This window comes from Mesocricetus auratus, unplaced genomic scaffold (genome assembly GCF_017639785.1).
Source record: "Mesocricetus auratus isolate SY011 unplaced genomic scaffold, BCM_Maur_2.0 Super-Scaffold_6730, whole genome shotgun sequence".
Classification (NCBI taxonomy): domain Eukaryota; kingdom Metazoa; phylum Chordata; class Mammalia; order Rodentia; family Cricetidae; genus Mesocricetus; species Mesocricetus auratus.
The window spans coordinates 101,552,513-101,574,824 of record NW_024429184.1 but is presented as its reverse complement, the minus strand read 5'-3'; the positions used below and the strand labels follow the sequence as shown (position 1 = coordinate 101,574,824).

General features: G+C 41.5%; 1 long non-coding RNA gene across 1 annotated transcript; it reads right to left on the bottom strand.

Moving 5' to 3' along the window:
- Positions 1 to 39: 39 nt before the first annotated feature.
- LOC121138995 lies at positions 40 to 15,206 on the bottom strand. The gene is made up of 3 exons (XR_005875868.1): positions 14,186 to 15,206; positions 10,487 to 10,588; positions 40 to 530 (listed from the first exon to the last, which is right to left on the bottom strand). It is a non-coding gene; the product is annotated as an uncharacterized LOC121138995 (long non-coding RNA).
- Positions 15,207 to 22,312: the final 7,106 nt, after the last annotated feature.

Here is a 22,312-nt window from a genome sequence, read left to right as displayed (position 1 = left end):
CTCGGTGAGTGTGAGATCAGCCTGGTCTAAGAGAGCTAGTTCCAGGACAGCCTCCAAAGCAACAGAGAAATGCTGCTTTGAAAAACAAAAACAAATGACTTAGCTTCTGTTATTTTCTATCTCAATCTTCCTAACAGCTATTACGGTAATCTGCAGTCATAAAAAACTGTTTGCTATTTTTACCGATAAATCCAAACCATATTCTCACGACAGAGACAGTCTCTATTTGATGCTGTAAATGCGAAGAATAGAAGTGAAGGAACTCAGGGCCGACCGGGAGGGATTCTGGAAGCCTAGGTCCAGGGCCCTTGTTCTGGTCTTGGAGAATGTCGAAACTGCTGCTGTAGAATGCAACTACCGGCTGTTCTCTGTAGAGGAGGAAGGCGATCAGAATCAATCATTTCAGGACTGGGCATCTAGTGCTGCGGGCTACAGATTTCATGTCATGGTCTTTTCCTCACGTCCTCTGCTCAGAAGTTGTAAGCGTGGCCTTCAGGTTATTTACAATTTGGATATTTGTCTCTTTTAGGCTATGAGAAAAACCATGGAATTAATGTAGTGCCCTCCCCCAAGGAAATTAAACAAATAACCTTGTTTCTTAGGTCAGGTGCAATCTAGTGTGCATATTTGAAAAGCAGATCACAGGCTTTAAAATTTTTATGGCTCTCCATAGTCACCAGAGCAGACTGGTGAGTTTTTGCTTCTTGTTTTTAAATGGTCACAAGGATATTCTTTATTTCTCCTTAAGCCATCAGGAAGGCATCCACTATAGCCTGTCATATCCATTTCCTTCCCACAGAAACCCTAGTGGATGCATCACATATGCACTATAGCTAATTTGTGTTGCAGGAAGAATCCAAAGAACTAGTGCATTGGAGCTTTTTTTTAAAGGGAGAGAGAGAGAGAGAGAGAGAGAGAGAGAGAGAGAGAGAGAGAGAGAGAGAGAGAGAGAGAGAGAGAGAGAGAGAGAGAGAGAGAGAGAGAGAGGAGAGAGAGAGAGGAGAGGCTGGGGAAAAATCAATACTAAATTATCTTCCTCTACAGCAGTTTAGGACTTTGCACAGCCCCTCTGACATGTAGATGGAGTTATAAATTGATTTAGTGGAGGACGCTAAAGAATCTCACGTGTTCTGGACTGCCTGGTGAATGCAGGTTAGCGAAATAAAAATAACCCACCTTGTCACGGGGCCTTTGTAGGAGCTGCGGAACCCAGCAAGTTATTTTTACAGTTTAATGAGCTAGGCCCCAGCTTCCACAGGGAGACACAGCAAGTGGAGTATTTCATAATTTACTGCTGTAAAATGATCAGGATTCATGTTGTCTATAAAACATGAAAAACCTTCTTCATTCCTTACCAATTAGATCATAGTTACAACTCACAGTTCCTTTGAGCTTAAAAGAAAAAAATTTAACTGCTAGACATAAATGAATGCTGTGGTTAAATTAAACCCTTCAACAGCCCAAACAGGCTTGAAAGAAATGCCTTCTGGATGTTATTAACACGCATATTTAAGTGCTATTTTTAAATTTTAACTGCAAGCCATAGCAAGCACAAATGTTTAGAATAGCTATTTTGGCATCATAGCCTTGCGTTCACAGTTTTTCATCTTTACTAATTCTTTCCAATAATTATTTCACCTTTCACTACTTAATTTTTTTATAAATATAACATGTCATTTTATGGAAATAATTATATTTGTGGAACAATGATGTCAATGCAGCTTTGTCATCAAAAGTTCTCTTCAATTATCATGTTAGCAGGATCATGTTTTATTTTCCACGAGTACATTAAAATGTGTGGGAACTGCAATTTGAACTTAATAACTTTAAATGTTTCATATATTTATGCTTATTAAAGTAGGTTCACTATGGAACAATTTAAACACAACCATCAAGTCACCCATATCAACCAAAATAAAACTGGAGAATGTGTTATGAGAATGTGCAAATGCATGAGCAAAAGAGGTAGAGTCAGACATAGAGCTGGAGACAAAGATTTAGTTTCCATATTACCTATTCCATTTGCTGTGTTGTAGTAATTTGGATACATAGTGTATGAGTTTACTAAGGCTGCTGTAACAAATACTTCACCATGGATAACTTGTACAGCAGAGGCTAAGATCCAAACTGAACATACTGGTGGGTTTGGATTCTCCTGTGCCATCCTCTTGAATAAGTGAGAGGAAATGGAAGGGTTGGGAGAATGTATCACCCCTATTGTAGGGATGATGATTGAATGTGGGAGGGTTGGGGAGTCCTCCTTCATTTGCTTTTCATCAGTAACTTGTTCCTTTCTTGATGATAGCCATGTTGACTGGAGAAAGATGGAATGGCAATGTAGATTTGATTTACACTTCCCTGACGAGTAAGGATGTTGGCTATTTTTGTATGTATTGATTGACCATCTGTACCTCTTCCTTTGAGAAGTGTCTGTTTAATTCATTTGCCATTTATTGCTTGGATGATTTCCTTTGTATAGCATCAATTTCCAATATGTGGGGATTACTTCTGGAGTCTTGGTTGTATTTTATTATCTATGTGTTTCTATATAGCAGAATGTGTTTGATTACTGTAGCTTTATGTTGAGCCATGCTATAAATTCTCCAAACCAAACTTCTTTCTCAGATTTTTTTAGTATTATCCTAAATCTTTTGCATTTGTATATAAACTTTACAATGACTGGGATTTAGTGCATTAAAAGCATAGATCAAATTTTTTTAGATTGCATTAAGATGGTTGATAGATTTAGAGAAGTTATTTTCAGTCATTTTTAAAAAGTTGTTTTTTCTATTTACAATTATGTATCCTTTAATGAAGAGAACGTGTTCTGAGAAATCTGTTGTTGATGACCATACAGTGTATTTATATAAAGACAGTTATGATTTACCAGACAATATAATTTTGTAGTACAACTGTGGCATATATGGCCAGTTGTTCACCAAAATATAATTTGGTGCATGACTGCATTTAGATGTTCCTTAAGAATATATGGTGATACTTTAAATTCTCAACATGCAAATTTTATGCATACTTTGCTAGAATAGTATATTATAAAATTGTTTTTAGTTGGCACACAGATTTGTGGACTTTATGATGGTATTTTGGTGTACATGTATGTCACCCTACATTGCTCATGTTCAAGCATCCATCCCTTGTCTCCCGCTCCATCCCTTCATCAAATAACATACTAGTCTTCTTCCTTTACCGAAATAGTTTTCTTTATGATTTTATATATATATATATATATATATATATGAGATGAAATATATGAATTTCTAGATTCTGCATAAGGGACAAAGTGTGATATTGATTCTTACTTATTCTGCCACAATCCTCATTCACACAACTCCCTTCCACTTTTACGTCTCATATTTGTTTCTGTGTGTGTGTTGGGGGGCACTTAGCTTATAAGCATACCCAGTTTCCCCCTTTTATTAAAGATAGATTCTTTTCTCATACAATATAATCTGAACACAGTTTCCCCTCCCTTCACTCCTCCAATTCTTCCCCACTTCCCCTCCTTTAAAAGATCACCTCCCTTTCTGTCTCTCATTAGAAAAGAACAGGCAAAACATGACAAAATAAAATATTATGAGATAAAACAAAACCATCCTATAGAAGTCGGAGAAGACAAGCCAGCAGGAAAAGAAAAAGAGCCCTAGAGAAGGCACAAGAGTCAGAGACCCACTTGTTCACACTTTCAGGAGTCCCATAAAAGCACTAAACTGAAAGCTTTGGTATATATACAGGGACTGGTGCAGACCTGTGTAGGCCCTGCGATTGCTGCTTCAGTCTCTGGGAGATCATATGAGCCTTTCAAAGTTGTTTTAGAGGGTCTTGTTCTCCTTGGTGTCCTCTGTTGCCTCCACCTCCCGAACTCCTTCTGCCACCTCCAATTGTTTCTGTCGAGTGTGCTCACAGCCACATGAGCGTAACTAGTACAGCCAACACCCGAGATGCACTGCAGACTAGCTAGAGATTTCTGATCATGTGGATGGCACAGGGATTAGAGAGGAAACAGGAGTAATGCTCAAATTGAGGCCTAACAAAAATGTCTGTGTGTGTGTGTGTGTGTGTGTGTGTGTGTGTGTGTGTGTGTGTGTGGTACTAATTTCAGAGAGGAAGGATGGGAGGAGAAGGGTTATCTATGTAGATCAAGTCCTTCATTTAGACATTTTCATCTCCATTCCCCTGTGGGGATGCCAGGCAGGAAGTTGGATTTGAAGCTGACAGGGAGGTCTAGGCTGAGGCTAATTTAGGAAGCTGTCAGAGCATTCTTGTAAGTGGTAAAAGCAAAGCATAATGAACTATATGTTCTGGGATCTTAATTACAGGGAAGGCATATGGGACTACATACAAAACGCAATGCTACTGGCATTGTCTCTTGAGGAGGAATGCGATTATGGCTGGGTTTATTTATTTGTGACCTTAAATATTTACTGAACACGAAAACAAATATCACATTTTAAAGGTAACGTCTTGGGACTGGGGATGTAACTGAACAATGGAATGCCTGCCTAGCAAGTTTAAGGCCCTGCATTCATTCTCCACTGTCCTCCCCACGCCCCTCCCACACACAAAAATCACTAATTTAAAACAAATTATTCAGAGGTCAGTGTAGATTCTGAGAGTCTAAGGAAAGTTATTTCCTTGGCTTCTTTAAATAAGTTCTTTAAATAATTATTTTTTTCTGTCACACCAGGTATTCTATTTTAATATGGGAAAGTGGGGCAGGAAGTATGACTCGGCATGTACACATTCTGAATTTGATTCTTAACATTGAAATTTATACATATGGGAATGTATCATCTAGGAATACTGTAGGGACTGAAAGTTGTATCAGAGAGTAATAGCACTTGCTATGAAAATATGAGGACCTGAATTGAGATTCCTAGAATCCACATAAAAACATGAATGTGGCTATGGCCATCTGTACCTATCACCCCTGCACTGGGGGTGTGGGTGGGGTGGAGATGGTGGGAAGAGCATTGGAACTTCTGACCATCAACCTAGCCACTATATGATGAGCTCTAGGCTTAGTGAGAAACCTTGTCTCAAGGAAATAAGGCAGAGAACTAACTTGACGACCTGCCTGCATACAACACACACACACACACACACACACACACACACACACACACACACACAGTACCTTTGGTCTCTCCTTAACCTGAGTTTTCTTTCGATATGTCATTGCTGTTTTTACTTTATGAGCATCCATATCAGATTTTCCTTTACCGTTTTGCTTTACAGGACCCTGTCCCCACTCATTTCTTACTCCAATTCACTATAGAAATTACCTCTTAAAATTTGCGATAGAATTTCTGCCTTTGCAATCTTTCTCACCACAGCTTATTTCTCCTTTATCACTGCTGCTGTCTTACTTTTAGAAAATGAATCAAATTAAAGGAAGAAAGAACCCTCCTGGGTTTTAAAAGGACAAGAGATTTTTTCCCCCTTCTGTGTTTGTTACCTTAGAAGGGGGGCTCCATGCTTATTCTTCCTGGCTATCAAACCTGTTTCTTTGCTTCTTGGCTTTTCCTCCTGAAGGAAGCCTGGAACACTCTACTGGTGGAGATATTTTGCCCTAGTGGGAGGTCAGTTTTCAGTTTCCTCAGATGTAGGGTGGTCATTCACCTAACTCATGAGGTGTGACACTTTTTGGGAGGAGTAGGCATTAGTTGTTCATCACCTGTTTTAGTCAGGTATTTTTTCCTGTTGTTGTGATAAAATCCTCTTGACAGATAAAGTGCAGCTCTCCTACCTCAGCAAAGAGGCTTCTTTGTGCAGCAGGAGGAGACCATCACAGAAAGTCACAGCTAGTCTGTTGGGCCCCATGGATCTCTGTGCATTGCTTGTCAATTGCTTGTCAGCTGATAGCCACAGCTGCATCCTGCTCTCTAGTCCTGGCTTACATTCCCGGCCTTGCCCACCTGACATCAATGTCTAGCATTAGGAAAACACAAGCTTTTACACCTGGAGTTTCTCCACTGTGCTGCAAGTCTGTATATAAGACTACTCACGCCTTATGAGACACGTACGCGCACGCACATGCCCGCACACCCACACACACACACACACACACACACACACAAGCACGGAAGCATGGAAGCATGCACTCATTCTCTTGGTAATAAAGGTGGCAGATGCAATCTTTTAGCACAAACATCGGACGTTTTGTCTTTCATTTCCTGGTATCTTGGACTTGTTCATGGTGTGGACGCCACAAGTGGAGGTTCCACCGAGATTTGAAAAGACTTGGAAAGATTGGAAAAGATCGGGAAAGAAAGAAGATTGGAAAAGAAAGGAGACTCAGGAAAGAAAGGAGACTTGTGAAACAAAGGAATTGAAACAGGTATCTCAACTTCTAACAGTTAGTAAAATTGAAGTATTAAATCTCCAGGCCTTTTCCTGACACCAAGGTCGGGAAAGAAAGGGAACCTTGAGAGATTGCCCTCGGTGGCTGGCCAGTAGGTAAGGATTTGTGAGGGTGTATTGGAAAATGGGTAACTCAACTTCTAAGGCTGTATTAATAGAACAGTTAGTAGAATTGTTAAAGAGACAAGGTACCAACATTAAGCAAAAGACGGCTAGAGATTTTATTTTAACTTTGGAAAAGACAAGTTCATGGTTTTTATACCCAGGAGGGCTTAAAATCCCTGACTGGAAACAAGTTAAATACAGCCTTCAGAAGGCCCTTCAGAAAAAGGGACTGGAAAGTTTTTCTGTGGTCACCTTTCCCTTTTGGAGATTAGTGAGGGATGCCCTATTGAGTGATAGTGTTAAGGTGAAGGAACAGATGGCTAACCTTGAAAAAACATTTGAAAATGCCCAGGAGGTGTAGTGACCAGTCCCCCATTTTAGCAGCCATTACAGGCTAACATGCACTTGCATGACCTTGCCGCTCCTGTCCTGGTCACTAAGGTCAGATGCCCTCCTCGTGGCAAGGAACCAATCAGAAGTTAGCTGGTGGACTGAGCTTTATGGCTCTGGGTGTGCTTTATGGACAGTGCACAACAGTGACCTGCAGAGCATAGCAACCGCCCTGGGAGGGCCTATGGCCCATAACAACCAATTGACCAATCAACACAGCGCGGGTCACCCAAACCTAGAAGCACACCAATCCTGAGACTGTTTCATGCCCCTAGACACTCCCCTTATGCTGCCCTTTAGGATCCCTGCCTCAAGGTTGCTTGGGGTCTTTCTCGAGCCATTCGCCATGGTTGCTGGGTGAAGGGCCTGAGCTAATGGGGTTTGTTCCTTAAACATCTACAATAAAAGACTCTTTGCTTTTGCATTGAAATGGGCCTCTTGGTGATTTTGGGGTTCAGAATTTGGGCACAACAGAGGAACAGTTAGTAAAATTATTGCAGGAATGCGGGCATCCTCCTCTGAGGAATCCCTCTCTTCTTTAACTTCAGAGGGATCGTCCCTAGAACGAGAGATAGAAGGAATAAAAACAAAACTTAAAATCATAGATGCTAAACAATCACCCAAGCCTTCGTGTTCATTCCATCGAAACCACCCTTACTAGCATCAGCCCCTCCTCTTGGAGAGAGCTCATGGGGAGGAGTCCCTTTCCCAGTCACAGAGATGGCTAAGCAAGGACAATATGTCCAAGAATGCAATCCCTTACATTTTAAAGCTATCAAGCCATTAAAGGAAGCTGTAACAACTTACAGGCCCCATGCCCCATTTACACTTGCAATCTTTGAATCCTTTGGAGTCCTAAACTGTATTCCTAGTGATTGGTTACAATTGTGCTCTGCCACATTATCAGGGGGAGATTATTTGATATGGAAAGGTTAGTTTCAACGTAATGTTGCTGCTGGCTTCCCTTGTAGAAATGTGGAAATGCTTACCCCATCTGGACCTTATGCTAATATAGCCCAACAGATTCTGTATGACTCAGCTGTATATGCCCAAATTGTTGTAGCTGCAATCAGAGCTTGGAAAACCTTGCCTAATAAGCACACCTGAGATCAGTTATCCACAGTCCTTCAAGGACCCTCAGAACCATACTCTAAATTTGTTGACCACGTCCTTCAATTAGCAGGAAGAATTTTTGGAGAAGCTGATGGTGCTATGCCCATAGTAAAGCAGTTGGCATTTGAAACGCTAATAAATACTGTAAAGAGACCTTGCAGCTACATAAAACAAAAACCTTAATGATTACATCTGCATCTATCGAGATATAGACTGGCATCACATGATGGGCCCAGTCATAGCATCCACCATAAAAGGCACAAGTAAGGGAGCAAATCCTGTGGCCCAATCTAAAACATGTTTTAGTTGCAGTCAACCTGGATATTTTCTCCTGTGCAATCCTCAGGGGTCATCACTGGAGTAATGAATGTGGGTCTAAGTTTGATATGGTAGGCAATCCCCTACCTCTTCAGGGACCCTCAGTGCCAGGTGTACAGGGCCATGGATACACCTGTGACTCACCCTATTAAGTTTGTACCGACCAGAAACTCTCACGTCCAGGACCCTGTCTGAGATGCCCCAGGAAGCATGGGATTGGACCTCTGTGCCTCCACTTGAGCAGTATTAACCCCTCAGATGGCAGTACAAGCCATAGAGACAGGGTGTTTGGGGTTCCTTGGCCAACTCCCCTCCCTCTGGATTTATAAGGCTTTTTCTTGGACGCAGCAGTGCTGTATTAAAAGGAATAAAAAATTTCCCAGGAATTATAGATGCAGAATATACAGGAAAAATAAAAGTTATGATTGGAACAGAGAGAAGTGTCATAGGAATCCTGCAAGGAGCTCATATAACACAACAGGTATTACTGCCCATGTTTAAGTCTAATAATCCTTTTTTTTTAATCTGAAAGAGTAGATTAAGGATTTGGATCTACTGGTCCATCAGCATTCTGGGTTTCAAACATGGAAGGAAGGCCAACCCCAAGATTAGTTACGAAAGGAAAACCTTTTAAAGGCTTATTGAATGCTGGAGCTGACTCTTCAGTTATCTCTAAAAAGTTTGGCCAAAAGCCTGGCCTCTTAATCCCCCATCTACAGAGCTAAAGGAGTGGGTACTGCTGTAGCTCCTGAGTGCATCTCAAAACTTCTCAAATGGAGAGATGATGAGGGGCACACAGGACTTTTTCGCCCCTTTGTTTTGGATCATATTCTTGTAAATTTATGGGGAAGAGACATCCTACAAGATATGGGAGCAGTTGTTACCACTCAACCAGTCCAAAATATCCTGGCTGACCAGGGTTATGTGTCAGGCAAAAGACAAGGAAGATATTCACAGGGTTATCCTCAACTAGTTGCCTCAAAAAATTCTGTTACCTGTAAGTTAGGGAATTGGACAGGACTGGGACATTTTTAACTGGGGCCATTGTGACTAAGCCTCCACCCATACAGCCTATTCCAATCACATGGAAGTCAGAACACCCCATGTGTTATTTTTGTTATAAAGAAAAATTCAGGAAAATGGCACCTGTTACAGGATTTGAGAAAGGTCAATAAAACTATGATGGTCATGAGTGTCACACAACCAGGTTTGCCCACTCTGGTAGGAATTCCAAAAGATTGGTGTTTATTAGTTATTGACCTAAAAGATTTTTTTACCATATCTCTACATCCTAATGATTGTATATGATTTGCCTTTAGTGTGCCCTCCATTAATTTTAAGATATCAATGGGCCGTGCTGTATCAGGGCATGGCAAGCAGCCCTATCATATGCCAAATGCATGTTTCCCTTGCTTTACAGTCAGTTAGAGATAAATATCCTGATCTATATATCATTCATTACATGGGTGGTATTCTCCTGGCTGCTAAGGAGCTCCCTTATGTCCTCCAAGCCTTGGTGATTTGCAAACTGCCCTAAATACTACAGGATTACAGATAGTTCCTGAAAAAGCAAACAACATTCTCCTTATCAATATTTAGTTCATCACTTATTAAAAACTGGTGTTTGTCCTTAAAAAATTACTCTAAGACTAGACAAATTAGAAACTTTAAATGATTTTCAGAAACTGCTCTGAGATATTAATTGAACCTTGCCTAGGACTTTCCACCGGGCAGCTTCGTCCTCTGTTTGATATCTTGCATGGGAATCCTGATCCTATTTCTCCCCACACTCTTACTAAAGAAGGCAGGAATTACATTAAGATAAGTCAGCAAGCCTTATACAGGGTGCATCTTAACTATATGGATTACAACATTTCCCTATCCTTTTTGGTCTTTCCCTCCATACCCCATGGGGTCTTTTGGCAGACTGGACCCATTCTTTGGGTACATGATCATGCCTCTCCTTCTAAGGCAGTTAGAGCATACCCACAAGAAGTTATATAGCTTATTCTTAGGACATATAAGATAAGTTTACAATTCTTTGGCAAAGGACCTGAAGTTGTTGTTACCCCCTACAACTCCTCTCAAATTGCCTGACTCCAACAAAATATTGGCGATTGGACCATATTTGCTTGTTCTTCCTCATGCGCCTTTGATAATCACTACCCAGCTAATAAATTACCTCAGTTCTTTAGTATGCATCCTGTAGTCTTCCCAAAATTATTGTTCATACACCCATTTGCTGATGGTTCATCCCACGGGCTGGCAGTGGTTGTATCCTTTCCTGTCATCAAGAGAGTAAAGGTTGGGTTGAGATCAGCCCAAGTGGCCTAATTACAGGCAGTATGCTTAGCCTTACACATGTTCCCCTCTGAAGCATTAAATTTATATACAGACAGTAAAAATGTTTTTCAGATCCTTGGACCTTTAGAAACTGCCACTTGTGTGGCCCCAGCTTCCCATGTCCAAGAGCACTTATTAAAGATTCATAGTTTATTAGGGCAAAGATCACATCCTGTTTTTATAGGACATGTGTGTTCTCATTCCCTCTTACCAGGTCTCCTTAGCCAGGGGAATGACATGGCTGATAAATACATGAAGCCCGATCAAGTTTGTTTGGCTACAGCTTCAGCCTTTGAGGCTGCTATTTAGGCTCACAATAAATTTTATCTCAATACTGGTTCCTTAAGCTTTTGTTATAAAATCACCAAGGATCAAGCTTTACACATAGTTAAATCTCGCCTTGTTTGTGCAGAATATTTGATGGTTCTACCCATGGGTGTTAACCCCAAAGGCCTTGCATCCAATGATATTTGGCAAATGGACACAACACACATAGCTTCCTTTGGGAAATTACAGTATGTCCTTGTTTCTGTAGACACTTTTTCTCAGTTAACTTTTGTTTCCATTCATTCAGGAGAAAAGGTAAAGGATGTTAAAAATCATTGACTACAAGCCTTCGCTTATATGGGAGTACCTAGACAAATTAAGACCAATCATGGGCCAGCTTATACTAGTGAAAGCTTTGTACAGACTATTCCATCCACCATAACACAGGGATATCTTATAACCCTCAGGATCAAGCTGTTGTGGAAAGAACCCACTGCTCATTAAAAAGCTATTTGGGAAAAAACAAAGAAGGGGGAATTGGGTATGCACACCTCCTCTCCCCATTCTCATTTAGCTCTTACATTATGGACGTTAAACTTTTAACTGTGGATTCCAACCATAAGTCAGCCACTGATCAGCACTGGAGGGCTCCACAGCCCTCCCATGCTTTCATCAAGTGGAAAGAGCTCACTTCTGGAAATGGAAAGGACCGGATGCAGTTTTGGTGTGGGCCCTAGGGTCTGTTTGTGTTTTCCCACAGGATGGCGAAAGTTCCATCTGAGTCCCTGGATGTTGTGTTGGTACTGTGACTTCTGTGGATTCTGGACCCAGTCGGGGGAAGGGGGGAGGACTGAAATTGGCCTCTGAGGAGAACCATTGGCCCTGCATGAAGAATCCATCCATCCTGATGCCTGTGGGGATAAGTATTCCTGTCAGTCCATCTTTCCTCATCACCGACATGACCTTGGGTGAACCTGCCCTATCCACAGAAGTTCCTCCTAAAATTTATTTAACCTCTAGTTTTTTGGTTTCACTCTTCCTATTCATTGTGGAGAGTATGATACTATGAAGCCTTGGCTATTGGTAGGTAGAAGTAATCTCTGGTGGTGGGGACATAGACACCTTCTAAGAATAACTTCCTAGATTCTGAGGCCTCCTATTTCAGTAATCCACTACAAATTGGGATCACAACTGCATTTGCTGACATGCCTCTTTGTGGGCTTAATACCACCCACTAGTATATACCAGGGTGTATACTTCAATGCTGCAGCTAAATGGAACTCGAGCCACTCTTGCTCAGGTCAGATAGAGACATCCATACACTAGATATCAGAGGAGACCCAATTTGGGGTGGAGGGAATGTTTGTGCTTTCTTACAGGAAAAGAATAAAGAGAGATGGCTGCCAGACTGTTTGGGGAGAGAAGAACAGGACCTAAAACTGTGAGAGCCTGCCCAAGCCAGTTCCAGTGAGACACGCTGAACCAGTGTTCCTGACCCTTAATGCCATTGAATAAGAAAGGAAACAGCGGTTCCAGGATTCCAGTTTTTCAACCTTGCAACAACAATAAACACCCCAGCAAAGATGGGGGAAAACTCACAGGGTCCCATATCTAGATGAAGAACTCCAAGCAATCAGCACCTGCTGAGAGAGGAAGACTTTGCCTTCCCCAGGAATGAATACATGGTTGGTTATCCAATATCAAGTGATCAGCCATAGACACATACATATAAAGGCAATATTGAACAGATCCAGCAAGTTATATTGATATGTTTATTCATTTCTCTACACATGTAACAACCATGGTTAAAGATGAGGAGGTCATGAAATTGGGAAGGTGGCGCTTGGGAGGGCTAAAGAGAAGAGAAGGTGGAGGGAGATAGTATATTTTAATTAAATAAAAAGGAATAATTCTATGGAAAATATTATGAATATTCTGATATCTATTACCCACATAGTAAATTCGGTTCAATTTTATTTATTTATTTATTTATTTATTTAGTTTTTTGTTTTTTTTTTTTTGTTTTTACGAGACAGGGTTTTTTTCTGTATTGTTTTGGAGGCTGTCGGTCCAGCCTGGCCTCGAACTCACAGAGATCCGCCTGCCTCTGCCTCCCGAGTGCTGGGATTAAAGGCGTGCGCCACCACCGCCTGGCTTTGGTTCAATTTTAAAAACAAACTCTATAAATCTCTTTCTGTAGATGTATGCATTTACAGGTGAAATTATGATGCTTGGAATTTGTTTCAGAATATTGTATCAAAAAAAAGTGAGTCAGGACAAATCTAGGAAAGAGTAAAGAGCAGGTGAAACATGAATGGGACCAGTCTGGAAACTACGGGAGACAGACAGTGAGGACACAGAGGCTCATTCAGACAGTGAGGGTATAGAGGCTCATTAGACCCTTTCACCTACACCTTTGTGTATGTTTGACATTTTCTACAATAAAAGGTTTTCTGTTGTGGTCAAAGAAAAGAAGGTCCAAACTGAGCCAAACATGATTATTCTTCTGAAATCAACCATTGGATTGGATACCATCTTCCCCTAATGCACAGACAAGGAAGGAGCAGTATGAAATCCAGGTTACAGATCAGAGATCTTCCAGCATGCAGGGGAAGATGAGAAGGGGGATAAGGTACTTGCTGTGGTTTGAATGAGGAAAGTCTCCATAGTCTCAGCCTCTGCGTACTTAGTCACCAGTTGGTGGTGCTGCTTTAGAGGGTTAGGCGGTATTGTGTTGCTGGAGAAGTATGACATGTGGGCCGGGGGTGGAGGTGGGGCTTTGAGAGTGTATAGCCTGACCTACCTCCCAGTGTGCACTCCCTTGGGACTAAGATATGATCTCTTATGCTGCCTTGCCACTTGGCCAGAACCATACGCCAAAACAAATTCCCTCTGTAAGTTGCCTTGGTCCTGGTGTTTTATCCCAGCAACAGAAAAGTAACACCGTATCACAGAGCATCTTCCTTGTAGCCCTATACTAAATTAAAAGCCAAGAGAAAGTTATAGTTATCATTTGAGATTATCTAAGACATAGATTTTGTTTTAAAAACTGCACCCTCTTCTATACAGCAAATGAGTTAAGGACTGTTTTCACATTTTTTGAAAGGGTTGGAATAAAGAGGATACTGAAGATAAGAAGGAGAGAAACAAACACTCAAATATGTGAACCTCCCTCAAGCGAGAGAGCTCACCTTGTGAGCTTAATTTGACTTCATATTGCATATAAGGGATGCCATTGGTACAAACGGCGGTGGGCCCGAAGCAAACTCACATACTGCTGTCTTCAGGAAGCAGGCATCAGAAGACTTTGAAATTCAGAGACATTTCTGCTCTTATCCCTAGTCTCCATGGAGAAGCAGGGCCTCTTCTGCCGAGTGATGAGCAGCAGGCTTGAGTCTGTCCTTCATGTCTGCTTCCAGCTGGAGACATCAGTGCTCTCTGTACAGCCCCTTTGAAGAATAGGCTGACACTGCGGTGCATTTGGGAAATGGTGTTTGAGAGACAATAAAGGGGCCCTGGCTTAAACTACATTAAGGGATCACAGGAGTACATCTTGACTATATTTTCAGATCTTTTGATTCAAAGACACACATTTTTCTTATCTCCCAAGGGGCGAGGCCAACCTGGTACAGAATATAGACAGAGCCTCGCAAATAAGGTTGCCAACCACACATCAGAGGTAATTAGTGAGAACACTGTGAGGGGCTCTTCGCTGCCTCAGGGCAGGGCAGAAATGGATCAGGGAGGAAACCCGGGGTGGGAGAATGGAGATGCCAGTCTAGACGGAAAAGTAGACACGGGCCCTGGTGCACTGATGGGGTTGACTGCCCTGCTTCGGACTACCTGGAGAAGAGGGACACGTGTTCATACTGCCTGGTGGCTTTGCCTGCTCCCTGCCTGCAGATGTTCCACTCAGCCTTCTTTCCGTGGAGACGAGGTTGGAGCTCATGGACACACACAGGCATGAGCAAAAGCAAGGCTCAGGGCAATCCCTGAAACGGCACCAGCTTTGGCCTCTGTGTGTAGAAGACTTGAACCCACCCAGTCCCACCATACATGCATCTCCTTTGTAACTGCCGCTAAGTCTGATTTCAAGCACTTATCCACAAAGGGCATATGTTGAACAAAATTAATGAAAACAGATACTCAAAATTATGAAAAGGAAAAGAGAGCAAGTGCAGGAAACCAGGGGCTTAGGAAGGACTGTTCAGAACAGTTTTCGAATTTCCTGCAGTCTACGGTCAAGGCAGCTCCACTATTCCTGATGGAGCCATCCGAGTCCAGCTAGCATCTGGTCGGTTTCTGAAAGCCGTTATGAGCCACCCTGAAGACAGCCTCCTCATTCTTTTCTGTTGACGCCTGGAATGGTTTCCCCCAGAAAGGCTCTGGCTTCCTAGAGACGTATCTCCTAATTTAGTGATGTCTGTTTATTTCCCAGTGAAACTTTGACTAGGAAATAATGTGAATGGAAATATATTCCATCATGCCACATGTTTGACTGACTGGTAAATAGCATACAGGGAAATGGCCCGAAAGGAAACACAGAAGAGTTGGTGTCTGCCTTTATTCTTCTTGTGTGTGTGTTTTAAACTCTCTTCAGACTAACTTGCCTATCAAAGACGGTGCAGGTGTTCTTCCCTGCTCACTTCTGCCATCGCCCTGCAATTTAATTGGAGCACTTTCTCACCTTGTGTACACCATTGGCTCACTCAGCGTGTCCTGCCTTTTCTTCCTGCAGAAACGAAGGGAGATGGGTGAGAATTTCTTCGAAGCCATTTCAGCTCCTGTGAGAGTGTACACACTATCTCATTATCAAAAGAAATGGAGTTGTGCAGTACAGACATAGCCAAGCATGCTAGTTACAACTCCACAGGTCTTGGGATTCACCTTTGCTGTTTAAAATGGTGGTTAATTTAATTAACAGATGAAACCAGCAAGACAGATGTCCATAGCCCTGATATTTAACAGCACGTGCACTCTAAAATTGCTGTATGTACTCCGAAGGCTACCTAAGTATTGTTCCTATGATCATTTTAACTTAATAAGATGTTTGCAGTAGGATGGCCTCCTTGAACTTTTGGACTGCATGTAATGGCTTATCTAATAAATCCATCTCAATACCACAAAACCAACTCAAACATCAACTTTTTCATGAATGAACCAGTATGCTCTGCTTCAGTGGCCTTGTCCCAATGAATCATGATGCCATTCAGTCACATATGCCCTAAACCCAAAAATTGTGTCTGGGAACACTCCCTGTCAAGTGGATCTCTAAATGTAAATGCTCCTTAATCAATTGGTTTCTCCTTGGTTCCATAGCATGCTCATTTCTGATGCTATCATAGCTAATGTTTTTTCTGCTTAATCAATAAACTGTTTTCTATAAGGGTGATAGAGTTATCATTAAAAAATCTAACTCTTAGGACCCTCATTCCATTCAGATATATGCAGTATTCACCCAGCACTGGTTTTCCTTTTCTCTTATGCCCAATTCCAAACCCCTCAACATTGATTCATGACCCTACACCAGTCAGCCTCGGCTACATCTCCATCTTCAACCATTCCTCAGTCTCCTAACTTTTTACCTGACTCAGTCATGCTTTTTTCTCTCGGTTCTGCTAACATTTATTTCTGCCACAGGACTGTGTACATGATGTAGTTCTGTCAAGGATCCCCTCACCCCAAGCCTTTCTGATTAACTCAGTGGATTTATTCTTCCAGTCATTCTTAGAGCTTCTCTCTTCCAGTCATTCTTAGCTAAGTACCCTTTATTCAGGGAGCTCCTAGGCTAAGTCACTTGCACCTCTATTCTTCCTACAATCCTTTTTCAGATTGCTTGCCTGGTGATATAGTTGTCATTTGATTCATTAATATGATTTGTTGATATTCATGTCTCCTATGAGATATAAACTCTATAATGGCAAGACGTGGGATGCTATGGTTCTGTCCTAGTATCTGACAGCGTAGCTGGCACTAATGGTTTGCTGGCTAAAGGACTGGCTAGAGATTTTAAAATGTACACGTACAAACTGTGCCTCTGATTTACACAAGTGGGATCTATGGACCGATTAGTAAGTGACTTTTGAACTCTGATAAGTGTGTTTCGTGTGGATGTGCATGAGGTAGGGACATAGGCATTGTAGTGTAGATGTGATTGGGGTAGAGATGAGGATGGCGGGAAGAAGGGAGTTACCATTTTAGAAGTAATAAACAGTCTTACAATGCATACTGAAGTTTGGGTTAACAACAGAACACATGCAACAGTAGTCCTGTTAGCCTACACCACCTAGTGATGATGTCACCATATTTATTTGTGCAGGTACTCTGTGATGGTCATCCAATAATGAGGTCACCTACCAGTATATTTCTAAGAATATATTCTTGTCCTTGAGTGTCATATGACTGTATTTCATTTAGGAAGCATTGTCATTCCTTGAAATTTCATTAAATGGAGCTATCATTATAAATCTCACTTTTCTGACTGCCAGTTTTCTCTGGAGTAGCAGAGCATGGTCTAAGCCAGTTTCTAGAGTTCTAACTTTTAACTTGGAAGCATTTGTACTGTGTTTTATGTTTTCTAGTTATTGACTGGATCCAGATGCTTCAATAGTCCCTAATTGGCATGATTTGCAGAACCAGCCTTCTCCAGATGCAATCAAGCCCTAGACCTCTTCTCATCAGGTCAGTCTTCAGACTTATAAACTACAAAGACAACTTGCTTTTTCACATGAATACAGCCTTTGAGGCATTACTTAGGGGTAACTAATACCGGAAACAATTTTTCATATGGCCATATGCCCAAATCTCTCTGAAACAAAGTAAACATTTTATATATGTGCTAGTTCCTAATTTGCTCCTCCAAGTCATAGTATCTTCTACCAACTTTGAGTTACCTATAAATTTGATATTTGCTCTCTAATATTTAGTCTAACTCTTTATCAGTTATTACAAATGTAAGTATAAGAGACCTCCATGGAGTTGCTGCTTGGGCCCTCTCAGAAAGCTGATAGGAGTTGAAGAGTTTAGTCTGTGGGTATTTGTTTAAAAAGTTGTACATTTCTGTGGCCTTTAATCCAACTATGTGTTACAGTTACAAAATATTAGGTTTTCCTAGGTCCAGGGAAATGGATATTTATTCTACTGAGTGAAATTATTTTCTGACCTGGTATGCCAGTTTGTTTTCTATTGATAGATAAGACATTCTGTCCAAAAGCAATTCGGAGTGAAAGGGTTTATTTGGCTCTTGGGTCCATGTCATAGTCCTCTCTTGGTGGAAGTCAGTGTGTGTGGGGGGGGGGGGCGGGGATTCAAGGCAAGAACTTGGAGGCCAGAACTGATATGGAAGTTGCTGACTTGATCCTCATGGCTTTCTCAGCCTGCTTTCTGCTTCAAGCTAAGAAGAACACCAGCCCAGGGTGGCACAGTGAGCTGGGCCTCCCATGTTAATCATTAATCAAGAAAATTCCCCCACAGGCTTGCGTTAGACTAATCTGATGGAGGCATTTTCTCAGCTGAAGTTCTCTCTTCCCAGATCAAGTTAATAAAAAATAAAAACAAAAACAAAAAGCAAACAACTACAGTAAAAAACCAACTCCCCAGAACACCTGGGATATACGATTAACCCTTAATCTCATGAATTTATATTTTTTTTAAATTTCTTCCTCCTCTTCTAAATATCGAGACATTTAAGATCACTTTTATTTTGTAAATGACTTCTTGCATTAAGCAAACTCATGAGTCAGAGAACCTTAGAACTTTCCTCACTCCACTGTGTAATGGTTTCGCACACTGTGGCCAGGGGTTCTTAGTGGCATGCTGTGGTGTATATCATCGTGTCTACAGCGTCCTGCTCACAAGTATAAGTGTGACGAGGAGTGATCATTGGTGAGAGATTGCTCTCACCCCTTATTGTCACTTCTCATAGTTCAGTCTCCTTGCATTGCTCCTAGGGAGCAGCTATAGTTCTTAAATATGGTGAGAGGGAACCACATATATTCCAGCAAAAGAGGGAAGGGGGAGTGGGAGAGAAAGGTGATGGGGGAAGGGAGAAGGGGAGGAGAAAGAGTGAGAGGAAGCTAGTATTTTATTCTACCACTTTAGACACTACTTTATTATGAAGGATATTTTAGTATATTTGGGGGGATATTTCAGTACTTTGGAAAACTTTGTTTTCAGAAGGCATCACATTACTTGTTGTTCTATGAAAATGGCAGAAGTGTGCTGTCAAGTGTGCTATGGAAAAATGATAAATTTGATGTTAGGATCTGTATTTGAATTGTTAGCTTTTAGGAATGTGACTTTGATGAATTAACCCAAACTTTCTGAGCCTCTGTTTGTTTGTTTTCATTTGAAATTATGCTTAATTTTTTAAAGACTCTTTGGGCAGATAAAGGACTGTCTGTAGCCGTGCTATGAGGAAAATAATAGTGCAGTGTGAATATGAGTCATTAGAGTTACAGAGAGCATTGTTAGAATGACAATTTTGGAGAATTTAGAGTGTTCCTGGTCTGGAATGATGGTTGAGTGGGTAAAGTGTGTGTCTTGTAAGTGTAAAGATCTGAGTCCAGTGTCACAGAGCCTACAAGAAAAGAAAGAAAAATCTAGGAGTCATGTGGTGGTACATACTTATAACCCCAGTTAGGGAAGACAAAATGGCCAGATCCTTAGTGTTCACTAGCTTAGCTAGTACAGCCTATGTGGTGAGTACTAGACCATAGGCAAACTCTGTCTAGAAGCCTGGAAGAGGGTGTCTGAGGACAGCATCTTAGGAGGCCTTTGTCTTCTACCTCCACATGTGTGCACACGCATGTTCACACAAGAACACATGTGTGCGCACATACACATGCACAAGAAAGTTCTGAGCCATAAAGATTTATTCTTTAAAGATTTTCCCAACTACAAGGGCAGCAAACAAAGCTGTTCAGAACCCTCGCTTACAGCATTAGTGAAGACCAGAGGAGACCGTGCACGGTCATCTATGTCTACATAGAAAATCAGCAGAGGAAGGTCCAGACAGCCCGAGAGAGGAAAGGTGCAGAGGTGTGTGGAAAATTGGGATAGACCAGAATCTGACCTGACAAGGGACAGATAAAACACTCCTGTAGCGAGTCTTAGTCCTGCCAGCCAGCTCCCAAATCATGACACAGAGACTTATTACTAGTTTATGAAAGTTCGGCCAATAACTTAGGCTTGTTTTTAGCTAGCTCTTATAATGTGAATTAACCCATTTCTATCAATCTATGTGCTGCCCCGAGGCTCATTTACCTCATCTACATTCTGTCAATCCTGCTTTCCTGCCTCCTCTGTGCCTCCTCGCATCTCTGCCCTTTTTCTTCCCAGCATCCTCTGTGCTTGGAAATCCAGCCTAGCTATTGGCCGTTCAGCTTTTTATTAAGCCAAGCAGAGTGACACTTCTGCACAGTGTAGAAAAAGATTACTCCACTACACACTTCTCATTCCCAGGAAGAACACTGTCCTCCCCACATCCCACATTAGAGCATTCCTGAGACCTGGGACTGGAGCTGCTTAGACTCCAATGGAATCTGGAGAATGTCGGGGAGAGGAAGAGACCTGGAAAAGGCACCACTTCTGAGGAACAGGAGATGACTTGCAGGGGCAGGGATGTGTCAGAAGATGGGTAACACATAGGAAGGAGAAAGCAAGTATTGAGACCTCGGGACCTACAGAAACAAAATCCCCAAATCAGAGGATGCAAATTGCCTCCCTCCCTACAAAGATCAAGTGCCATTCATTCCTCAACAGCACTGTTTAAAATGCATGGAGATGGTAACATGAATAGAAACTCAGTCATCTCACTTGCTGCTCACATCAGCTCTCAAACACCATTATGACCAGTGAAACAAGACATTTCAGTTGTCACAAGTTAACTGAAAACAGCCATACAACACCATGGTACTCAGGGAGAACAATGGAAAACAAGACTCAAATGCCAATGAGTTAGAATTCTTCAATAAAAATAGAATAAGTAGAAGCTATAATGTCATGCCTACAACCTAAACTCAATATTTTCAAATAAATATTTGCAGATGGGATTAAAAGTTGTCAAATCAGGAGGTTCAGTGGTTAAGAGCACTGGCTGCTTTTGGGTTCAATTCCCTCCACCCATACATCAGCTCATAACTGCCTGTAACTCCAGTTTCAGAGGATCCAACATCTTCACACTTACATGCATGCAGGCAAAGCACATGTATAAAAAAATAAATGAATTATTTTAAAAAGTTGTCAAATTGCTGTTAGTGTTAGCACAGGCCTTTAATTTTATCACTCAACACAACTGTGGGAAGTTTGAAGAAGAAAAGCAAAATAATGGAATAGAAATAATATTTAAATTTAAAGTTATAATCTAACCTTTCTGAGAGTAAAAAAGAAAAGATCTTAAGCAAGGAAAGGACCTGCATGCATCTCAGATGATGAACCAGGGTAGTCAGTTCAAGGCCGTGGTCTGTAAAAAAACTAGGTATGAAGAGAAAGAAAAATCTGTTTTGGATTTCTAGATAGAGTAAGTTCTTAAACATAATCAGGTTGGCATAAAACATTTTTAATAGTGATGTGGAAAGTAAAAATAAATGGAGAGTAGCAGTTTAAAGATGGTTGGAAGAGAAAATATGTGTGAGCTAAGAATCTTGCATTCAGTAGAGCAAGACCAGAGAAAAGCTGAACATGGACATACCCATATGACCCATTCCTACAAAAATCTAGGGAAGCAAACAACTCCTTAGACACTAAGAGATCAGGTAAGGAACTTGTGCTCCATCTAACCCAGAGAAAGTAGGGCAAGCTGCATTGGACAAGTTACCTAGAGAGCTACAAGGAAAGCAACTGCAGAGGGCAGAGGAAGAAGAGTCCCACGCAAACATCACATGCTCCAGCACAGGGAAACATCATAGAAGCCGAAATGGGGCTTGGGAGCTGTAAATATCACTGAGCTGATTTCACTAGGAACACTCAGTAACGCATATGGCATGAAAGAAAACAACAGGACAGAGGAAATAGAGAAGAATACCAAACAGAGAGCATGAAACGAGACCAAACATATCTGCCATGTAAGTAATGCAAGGTTAACTTACTTCCCCTATTTGAAAGCATTCAGACTGGTTCACAAAGAAGTGCTCCAGTACGTGCTTATCTAAGAGGCATATCCGAAAGTCAGTGAGTCAGAGAAGCTAGAACGAAGACTGGGCAGTGCATCCCATGGAATTATGGACAGTGAGAGACATGGGAGGAATGCCTGATAGCAAGCATGTTCAGACCCTAACAGTGGTGAATGTGGCAGCAACCTTTGCATAGCTAAGCACCTGGGCTGGCTGGGCAGGGCTTGGTGGGTGTCAGGTAATGACTGTAAATGACAATTATCCCTAATGACAGGAACTTGGAAACA